The sequence below is a fragment of the Triticum dicoccoides genome, chromosome 3A, assembly GCF_002162155.2.
Source record: "Triticum dicoccoides isolate Atlit2015 ecotype Zavitan chromosome 3A, WEW_v2.0, whole genome shotgun sequence".
Classification (NCBI taxonomy): domain Eukaryota; kingdom Viridiplantae; phylum Streptophyta; class Magnoliopsida; order Poales; family Poaceae; genus Triticum; species Triticum dicoccoides.
Genome location: NC_041384.1, coordinates 200,182,955 through 200,192,472, shown reverse-complemented (window position 1 = coordinate 200,192,472; position 9,518 = coordinate 200,182,955).

Here is a 9,518-nt window from a genome sequence, read left to right as displayed (position 1 = left end):
CGTTTCATCAAGTACCACTACGGCCGGAGACCTCGGACACGCCAAGTACCCCTTCGAGCTATCAATACCGCAAGCGCCAAGTTCCACGACGATACGTAAACAACTGTCGTCGACATGCATTTTGCCAAGTACCACTACCTTCGACGCGAACCACTACTTCCACTACGGCATGAGTACAACTACTACCACTACGAACGTGACGAGAACGTCTACTTCCCCTACACCGCATCGAACTTGGTCCGTTCCGACAACACACGCTTCGAAGGTATAACCCCGAGATGACGCCCGTGAACGAATGTTGCGTGTTGTATGAAATGCTCGTGTTTGCTCCGTGTCGGAGTTGTTCGGTGCACGTTGCCCCTCTTTTGCCTTGCCACCGACATGTGGGAACCCCGTAATCGGGAGCACCCCACCATCCTTGCATGACACGCTCCCGTCACTTCCTTTTGCACCGGTATCCCCGTGGGCTACCGGATAACCGATATGTAGTTGTGGCATCATTTTCGGATTCGTCGTCGTGGCACCCTTTTCCTTTCCACCATGATGTCAAATGCTTCATAATAATGCTCTTGTCAAGTTTTAATAAAAATTGCATAAACTTGTTCATGTCATCTGCATCATGATAACAACAATTAAAATGTTTAAATTGTTGTTGCATTAAATTACTAAGGCATATGGGAATTTACCGGATTTGTTATTTGTTATGTCTGGCCCCATATAAATTGTTTAGATGATATAGTTTTGTTATGCTTCACCACTTGCCATGCTTAAACAACATTTAATATTGTTGAGTACCTAACGAGAGAGAACTAAATAAGTCCTGTGGTGTTTCGCCAATATGCAACGGAGTTGCATGTTGAGCTCTACTTAATTTGTAGGATTGTTTGTGCATTTTGCCATGCCATGCTTCATTAAACCGGACATGCATCATACTTGGTTGTGCATCATGTCATGTTTATTGTGGTGGTTGTTTACTATGTTGTTTGCTTCTTTCCGGTGTTGCTTCTTCGGGTTGTGTCCGGTAACGTCATGTTGTGAGGATTTGTTCGACTGCATCTATTTGTCTTCTTCATGGACCCGTTCTTCTTCCTTGCGGGATTTCAGGCAAGATGATCATACCCTCGAAATCACTTCTATATTTGCTTGCATAGTTGCTCGCTCTTTTGCTATGCCTATGCTGCGATACCTACCACTTGCTTATCATGCCTCCTATATTGTTGAACCAAGCCTCTAACCCACCTTGTCCTAGCAAACCGTTGATTGGCTATGTTACCGCTTTGCTCAGCCCCTCTCATAGCCTTGTTAGTTGCAGGTGAAGATTGAAGTTTGTTCCTTGTTGGAACACGGAGATGTTGTTCCTTGTTGGAACATGTTTACTTGTTGCGATATCACAATATATCTTACTTAATTAATGCATCTATATACTTGGTAAAAGGTGGAAGGCTCGGCCTTATGCCTGGTGTTTTGTTCCACTCCTGCCGCCCTAGTTTCCGCCATATCGGTTTTATGTTCCCAGATTTTGCGTTCCTTACGCGGTTGGGCTATTATGGGAACCCCTTGACAGTTCGCCTTAAGTAAAGCTCTTCCAGCAATGCCCAACATTTGTTTTACCATTTGCCACCTAGCCTTTTCTTTTCCCTTGGGAGTCGCGCTCCTGAGGGTCATCATTATTTTACCCCCGAGCCAGTGCTCCTCTGAGTGTTGGTCCAAACTAGAGTCCTGTGCAGCGCCCCCTCGGGGAAACTCGAGGTTTGATTTTAGTTGTATGGAGCGCTCATCTGAGTGTGCCCTGAGAAAGAGATATGTGCAGCTCCTATTGGGATTTGTCGGCACATTCGGGCGGTGTTGCTGGTTTAGTTTTACCCTGTCGAAATGTCTTGTTGTACCGGGATACCGAGTCTGATCGGAATGTCTCGGGAGGAGGTCTATTCCTTCGTTGACCGTGAGAGCTTGTGATGGGCTAAGTTGGGACACCCCTGCAGGGATTTGAACTTTCGAAAGCCGTGCCCACGGTTATGGGCAGATGGGAATTTGTTAATGTCCGGTTGTAGATAACTTGAACCTTAACTTAATTAAAATGAATCAACCGCGTGTGTAACCGTGATGGTCTCTTTCCGGCGGAGTCCGGGAAGTGAACACGGTGTTGGAGTTATGTTTGACGTAGGTTGTTTAGGATCACTTCTTGATCATAGTTTCATCGACTGTGCTTTGCCTTCTCTTCTTGCTCTCATTTGCGTATGTTAGCCACCATATATGCTAGTCGCTTGCTGCAGCTCCACCTCATACCTTTACCTTACCCATAAGCTTAAATAGTCTTGATCGCGAGGGTGCGAGATTGCTGAGTCCCTGTGGCTCACAGATACTTCCAAAACCAGTTTGCAGGTGCCGTTGAGTCCGTGCAGATGACGCAACCAAGCTCAAGGAGGAGCTAGTTGAAGATCTTGTCCTTTGTCTTGCTTCGTTCTAGTTGATCAGTAGTGGAGCCCAGTTGGGGTCGATCGGGGACCTTGTCGCATTTGGGGTTCTTCTTTTATTTTGGTTCCGTAGTCGGACCTTGAGTGTATTTGGATGATGTAATGCTTTATTCATGTAATTGTGTGAAGTGGCGATCGTAAGCCAACTATGTATCTTTTTCCCTTATGCATTACATGGGTTGTGTGAAGATTACCTCTCTTACGACATTGCTTTCAATGCGGTTATGCCTCTAAGTCGTGCTTCGACACGTGGGAGATATAGACGCATCGAGGGCGTTACAAGTTGGTAATCAGAGCCTTCCCCGACCTTAGGAGCCCCATTGCTTGATCGTTTTTAGCGGCCGAGTTGTGTCTTGAAAAATGTTTTGAGTCTTTAGGAATTATATATCGGAGAGTTAAGGAATTCTTTTTACTTCCCAGTCTCCTCATCGCTCTGGTAAGGCATCCTGACGTAGAGTTTTGACTCTTCTCTTCTCAAATTTCACTAAAAAAATTAGGATCATGCGGGTATCTTGGAATCGTTCCGATGGTTTTATGATGAGAACATTGTCTTGGTGCCTCCTGTCAGGGGTTTAGTGGAAGTGTCCCGGGGAGTTGAGCTCTGAGGTGTTGTCGTCATAATTTTATCGTTGCAGTTCTGGGAATACCTGAGTCTAGTACGCTGACATCGAAAATCTCTTTTATACAGTTCGTTGGTGAGATAACCTCGACGCCACCCAGTACTGGGGCGGGAGTTCGGGAGTATCGCCATAACTTGTATAACGGATGCTTTTCGAAGGTTGAGGTAGATGATTTCCGAAGGTTTCTTGGTTATGTGTTGAAGGATGGATACAGCTGGATGTAGGATTTGTTAGTTTGGGTGAGATATTATGCTTCCCCTGTATCCCCAACACCTGATTGCATAACCGGAAAGGTTCAGGAGTTCCATAAGTGGGAATTCAAGTAGCTCTTAGGATATCTTTCCGACAGATGTATGATATGAATTGGGGTTCGACGTCTAGTGGTCCTCCTATTCACGGTCGGTTTTACAGTGGTCTCGTTGTGTCTTAAAGAGTCCTTGGCTATGCCGACTCGGGGATGCTTCGTATGTCATGTGCACTGCCTTGTACATGATGGTGCTATACGATCGAGCCCGTGTAGGCCCCACCACGAAAACTTCGGACGAAATCTCTATCATATGTTTGTTCCGGCTTATTCTGCAAGCCAATACTTCGTTTTGTTTTGAGTTGTGGTATTCGAGTTGCTTCGAAGTCAAGAGTTGATTCCATACCTTTCCTAAACGGTCTTCTCATATTTCTATGTGAATACTAATCCTTCTTGATAATCGAGATTGTCATGTCAATCCTTTTTAACCGGTGTGCTTCTCTTCAAGTGGATACGATCATTTCAACTTCCGCAAGATCAATGATCAGTTCTTCTCAACGGTGTTTGTTTCATCCGTCTCCAAGTTGCCTTTGTTTTTCCCACCCACCCACCCTTTTTCTTCGAGGACTCGGATTTCTTTATCAAATATCCATTTTATTATGGAGGTCCCTCCATTCATTTCCTTCATGTTCTTATCCGGTGATTCTCATGAAGTTACTAACGGAGTTTCTAGTTCATCATTCTTCGTTTCTTTTATCTTCTCCGGTGGTTTCAAGTCAAGCTTTTGGTGTTGATCATATCCCTTTCCTCGTTTTCAATGCTTTCTCATGCTGGTGCAATTCTCAATCTTTCACCTCTCGCTATTCAATTGTCCCGGAGTGCTCAAATTTTCTCAAAAGGTTCGTCTTGTCATTCAAGATTCTTTCAAGATCTTTCGAGGATGTTATCTCATTCAAGTCATTTAATTCAACCGATGCAACCTCTCTTTTAAATCATTTCAACGTTGTTTCTTTTGAGTGAGCCCTAACCCACAGGTCTGTTCCCAGGATCTTACCTGACTCTTATTTTCCCGGAGCTATCCTCAAAGTTCCTGTCAAAGTTTGACGTAAGAATGATTCATCATCAGTCATATGTATTTCTCCTAGATCTTTCACAATTCTTATCATCGTTGGCTCAACCTCTTCGTTTTGATTCTTCCGGAGTGTCTAAATAATTCTTGGTGATGTTTCTCGTCATTTTGAAGACCGAAGAAGAGTTTCTCTTTAATCTTGCTCCATTCTCTTCAAGATTCGTGATTCTAGCTTGTTGCCATCCTCTCGTAATTGTTTTGATCGTGAGAATTCTTTTCACCTATCCGGAGTAATTCAAGAATCTTCTCAGTTTGTTATCCGGAGTCCATCAATTCAGGTTTATTCATTCTCAGCTGCCAGTTATCATTCTCCTATCTTGCCGGTGCATCAATCAAATATCCTCTAATCAGTTCTTGATCTCTTCGTTCTCATGTATCTAGTTTGTCTCAAGCACCTTCGTTCATTTGCTAATTCTTACCAGTGATGCACCCCTACTTCGATCATTTTCAATTCTTTCGGTGGTTCGCTCAAGTGTTCTCTTCCTTCTTCATCATATCAATTCATTCGTTGTTTCAATCCTACCGGTGGTCCATTAAGTTTATGTTATATCTCTTTTAATCCTTGATACGAGAATGAGTAGTATGCCAAATCCATTTTTGTCATCAATTTAATTGGTGAAGGATAGGCATAATGTAATTCTTATTCTTGTTGCATCGAGTGAAATCAATTCCCTATTCCGGAGGCTCATCAAATTCTTGATTTCTTTTGTTCATCTTTCTTTTCCCAAAGTTCCAAGTTCTCTCAATTATTTCACCACGGAGATTCATCTAAATCATTACAAGGTTTTACCTTGTGTTCTCAACTTCTCTTTCTTTTCATTACCTTTTGTTTACCGGAGTTCTCATGAAGGTTCTACATGAGGGTTCATCAAGGATTTATATTCCTTCTTGAAGTGTTCATCAAGATTCTTTTCCGAGGAGCTCAAGTTTTCTTCATCTTGCTATCTGGAGTGCAATTCTTTCAACCATATCATTGGAGCTGGTATTATGTCATTCTTGATAATTTGAGTTCATGTTTCATGATTCACATGTTGTTAAGAATGAGGTATTTCAAATCCACCAACCTCTTCGTTGGAGTTATCTGGTGTCATGTTTCGCCTAAAGCTTTCTCTAAGGATTGTTGCTATTTATGGTGCTTATAAATGACCCAAGTTCTTCTTTTACCCTCCCGGTGAAATATTTTCTCGTCTCCTTGTCTATATCAATACAATTCTTTTCCCGTGATTGGCAGGTTGTCACCTCATAATTTGAGATGTATTCCATAAGACCATATCAAGCTTATTCTTTTCGTTGTTGGTTTTCCAACAACTCCATTCTAGCTTTTGTTGTAAGCATGCTACCTCGAGACCTTGTTTCCCTTCGTTCACTCCATTCCATTCTTACTTTTGTTCCGGAGCCATTGTGATGTTCATCTTTTCAACCCATCATCTCGTTTTTTCAAAGATCATGTTTCTTTCCATGCCTATCCGTTTAACCGGAGTGTCATGTCCTCTGCTCAAGTTCTTTTCACCGTATCAAGTCTTGCATAACTTCTTAACCGGAGTGCTTTCAATATATATCTTGCCCTTCAACCTCAAGGTTTTTCGCAATGTTCTTTGTCCCTCCTTGTTAACAGAGTGTTTTCAACTTTGTTCACCTTCATTGTATTCTTTTCTTGAATTTGTTCAACCTCTCAAGGTTATTTGGTTTCACTCGTTTGTCAAAGAAGCAACTTAGTGTTACCTCTTCTCTTTCTCTTCCCCGGTGCCATTCAAGATCTCGGGACGAGATCCTCTCATAGTGGTGGAGTGTTGTGACGCCCCAAGACCGGAGCTTCAGATGCCTTCCGTGGTTTCCGGGTTTCGTCGTGTGTTTTGTTTGGTTCGGTGCATCATGTGCATTGCATCATGTCATCATGCCATCATCTCATAAATCTTTTGTAACTCACCTAAATAAATTGCATGGATCTTCGGTCCATTTAAATCGAGGGAATTCACATGGTGATTCTCTTTATAACATATCCTCCCAATATTAGGGAGCTAAATAAAAATATTCCACTCGTTTGGAATTACCGCAAACACACTTGCAAAATATCCCAATGCCTTTGTCCCATGCATCATCTCCTTCTCTTTTCCTTCTAGTTCCTTTCTTTTGCAAGTGCCACTTTCCCCTTCTCTATTTATGTTCATCTTTTCCTATAAATTCTCGACCATGCCCTCAACCTCTCTGTCAAATTTCATCTCTTTTGAAATTGTTTTGGTTAGGGTTTAAAATGGTTCAAGTTTGAATTTAATTCAAACTTGAATTATTTTTACTTCCTTTAAAATCTCCAAACCAATTTTGTTAAATAGAGCACATTTTCAGGATCATGAATATATTTTTATATTTCTCTAGCTCCTCTCCTTTTCCCCCTGCTTTTTCCTTTTTGTATTTCTGTCTGAAGAAATAGAAAAGCAGCGGCATCAGCTACCTGGGCCTCGGCCACCCGGCCGGCCCATTAGCTCAGCCAGCGCCGGCCCATCCCGCACCCAGGCCGACTTCCAAGGCCACTTCTCCTAAACCTAGGCCCAGCCTCTCGCTCCCCACTCCTTTCCCTCGTCTTCCCACCAGCGCCGCCAGGAGAGGCCCGATCTCCATCTCCTTGCTGATCCCCTCCTCGTTCGGTCGTTCCCACCTGCGCCTCCCTCTCCCTCGCTCGCAGCGCCCTCTCCCTTGATCTCCTCCTTCCCTGCTTTGCCAAAGAGAGGAGCGAGTAACCACGCCCTGCCATCCCCGCTCCGCTCCTTCCAGCCCCGCACGCGTCAAGGAGACGCCGCCAAACTCCGCCCATGCAGCTTCTCCTCTTCCGCCAGGATCTTGCGGAGCCGAGCGGCCATTCCCGCCTCAACGCTGCCGTCCTCCTTGGCCGCTGCCGCTACTGCGCCTCGTCGCCAGAGACCCGTTCCTCTACTGTGGCCTCCCTTCGCCAGCGCCGCGCCTCCGTCGCCCGGCGAGCTCTGCCACCAGCCGTGCCAGCGAGCTTGCCGCTGTCGTCCGCCTCGTCGTGTTCCCCTCCACCTCTAGCGCGCCAAGTTCATCGTCGTTCTCGCCTGCGACCTCACCACGACACCGCTGCCTCGCTGTAGCTGCTGCTTCGCTGTTCAGTGCCGCTGCGCCTTCGTTCTGTCACTTGTTGAAGGAGACGAGCAGCAGCCAAGCCCCATCGAGCTCATACACAAGCTGCCCGAGTCCTTGTCCAGAGCCGCCCAAGTCGTCGCCTCTTTGCGCCATGCAGTGTTACCGTGGACGCATGCACCCCCGGATCGGAACCGCAAGCACCAAGTACACCACCCGCAAGACCCGGACTCCGAACGCCAAGTACTACTACATACCCGAAGAATTCGGATGCATCAAGTCCCCGGGGAGACCCGTTTTTCGTTAAGTTCGACTACCTGTTTCATCAAGTACCACTACGGCCGGAGACCTCGGACACGCCAAGTACCCCTTCGAGCTATCAATACCGCAAGCGCCAAGTTCCACGACGATACGAGAACAACTGCCGTCGACATGCATTTTGCCAAGTACCACTACCTTCGACGCGAACCACTACTTCCACTATGGCATGAGTACAACTACTACCACTACGAACATGACGAGAACGTCTACTTCCCCTACACCGCATCGAACTTGGTCCGTTCCGACAACACACGCTTCGAAGGTATAACCCCGAGACTACGCCCGTGAACGAATGTTGCGTGTTGTATGAAATGCTCGTGTTTGCTCCGTGTCGGAGTTGTTCGGTGCACGTTGCCCCTCTTTTGCCTTGCCACCGACATGTGGGAACCCCGTAATCGGGAGCACCCCACCATCCTTGCATGACACGCTCCCGTCACTTCCTTCTGCACCGGTATCCCCATGGGCTACCGGATAACCGATATGTTGTCGTGGCATCATTTTCGGATTCGTCGTCGTGGCACCCTTTTCCTTTCCACCACGATGTCAAATGCTTCATAATAATGCTCTTGTCAAGTTTTAATAAAAATTGCATAAACTTGTTCGTGTCATCTGCATCATGATAACAACAATTAAAATGTTTAAATTTTTGTTGCATTAAATTACTAAGGCATATGGGGATTTACCGGATTTGTTATTTGTTATGTCCGGCCCCATTTAAATTGTTTAGATGATATAGTTTTGTTATGCTTCACCACTTGCCATGCTTAAACAACATTTAATATTGTTGAGTACCTAACGAGAGAGAACTAAATAAGTCATGTGGTGTTTCGTCAATATGCAACGGAGTTGCATGTTGAGCTCCACTTAATTTGTAGGATTGTTTGTGCATTTTGCCATGCCATGCTTCATTAAACCGGACATGCATCATACTTGGTTGTGCATCATGTCATGTTTATTGTGGTGGTTGTTTACTATGTTGTTTGCTTCTTTCTGGTGTTGCTTCTACGGGTTGTTTCCGGTAATATCGTGTTGTGAGGATTCGTTCGACTGCGTCCGTTTGTCTTCTTCATGGACCCGTTCTTCTTCCTTGCGGGATTTCAGGCAAGATGATCATACCCTCGAAATCACTTCTATCTTTGCTTGCTTAGTTTCTCGCTCTTTTGCTATGCCTATGCTGCGATACCTACCACTTGCTTATCATGACTCCTATATTGTTGAACCAAGCCTCTAACCCACCTTGTCCTAGCAAACCGTTGATTGGCTATGTTACCGCTTTGCTCAGCCCCTCTCATAGCATTGTTAGTTGTAGGTGAAGATTGAAGTTTGTTCCTTGTTGGAACACGGAGATGTTGTTCCTTGTTGGAACATGTTTGCTTGTTGGGATATCACAATATATCTTATTTAATTAATGCATCTATATACTTGGTAAAGGGTGGAAGGCTCGGCCTTATGCATGGTGTTTTGTTCCACTCTTGCCGCCCTAGTTTCCGCCATATCGGTGTTATGTTCCCGGATTTTGCGTTCCTTAGGCGGTTGGGCTATTATGGGAACCCCTTGACAGTTCGCCTTAAGTAAAGCTCTTCCAGCAATGCCCAACATTGGTTTTACCATTTGCCACCTAGCCTTTTCTTTTCCCT